The sequence below is a fragment of the Ruditapes philippinarum genome, unplaced genomic scaffold, assembly GCF_026571515.1.
Source record: "Ruditapes philippinarum isolate M1 unplaced genomic scaffold, ASM2657151v2 ctg6633_1_1_1_1, whole genome shotgun sequence".
NCBI lineage: Eukaryota > Metazoa > Mollusca > Bivalvia > Venerida > Veneridae > Ruditapes > Ruditapes philippinarum.
In genome coordinates this window covers 178,067-178,941 of record NW_026859969.1, presented here as the reverse complement: position 1 = coordinate 178,941, position 875 = coordinate 178,067, and positions in this window count along the sequence as shown.

The window sequence follows — 875 nt, the reverse complement described above, 5'->3', positions numbered from 1 at the left end:
AGGATATTGTTGACTGTTTGTATATATGACTGAAATAAAGAAAGATGATATTTCATCTCTAAATATATACCAAATTATCATATGCTTTCCGCTAGTATTATCTAGATTGATATTCATAAGAAATATTACATGTAAAATATTCTAAACTATACAGCACCGAAATTCAGTATTTCCAGCAGGCAAGCGGGTGTGTAAACGCTGGTGACAGATATATAAGAAAAAGAAAAGGAACAAATACAATTCTTGGAGTTATTTCGGTTAATGCGCAATGTATAAAGCTCATCTTGGAGCATGGCGTCAGAGATTTAGTTACATTAAAGCGCAGTGTAGATTATTTCAAATTTTCTGTATCAATGTCTTTTGTTTAGAAGATGTTGGAATAAGCTGGGAGCAAAATGATACATGTTTATCCTTATTCCGTTTACAATTGGTCCATGCCTTCTTATTTTAATTACTTGCTCCTTTCGGATTGTAATCTCGGACTCTCATTTAGATTCTTATCCAATCTGAGACGTTGATTAAATACATGTGCAAAAGGTCGGTGTCTGCATCATAATGCAGACACATAAATAAAACTATCCGTAGTGAGGCATATGTAGGTCTTATTTCACCAAAAAAGCTATAAAGTTGATTTACGGTCTTACCAGTTTTGGAATGTTTAATTATAACAACACTTAAGTGAAGCACGGAGTAACTTTTTTGTCAGCCTCTAAACAGAATTTTATCATAAGCATCCCATTACAATTCTCTGACATGTTCGGTGTAGTTTCACTGCTCAAAGAAAAAACGGAATGATATGGCAGAAATTTATCAATAACCATAGTGATGGAATTTTCAGTCGCCAATAATGTCTTTGATTGATTTAATGTACTTAC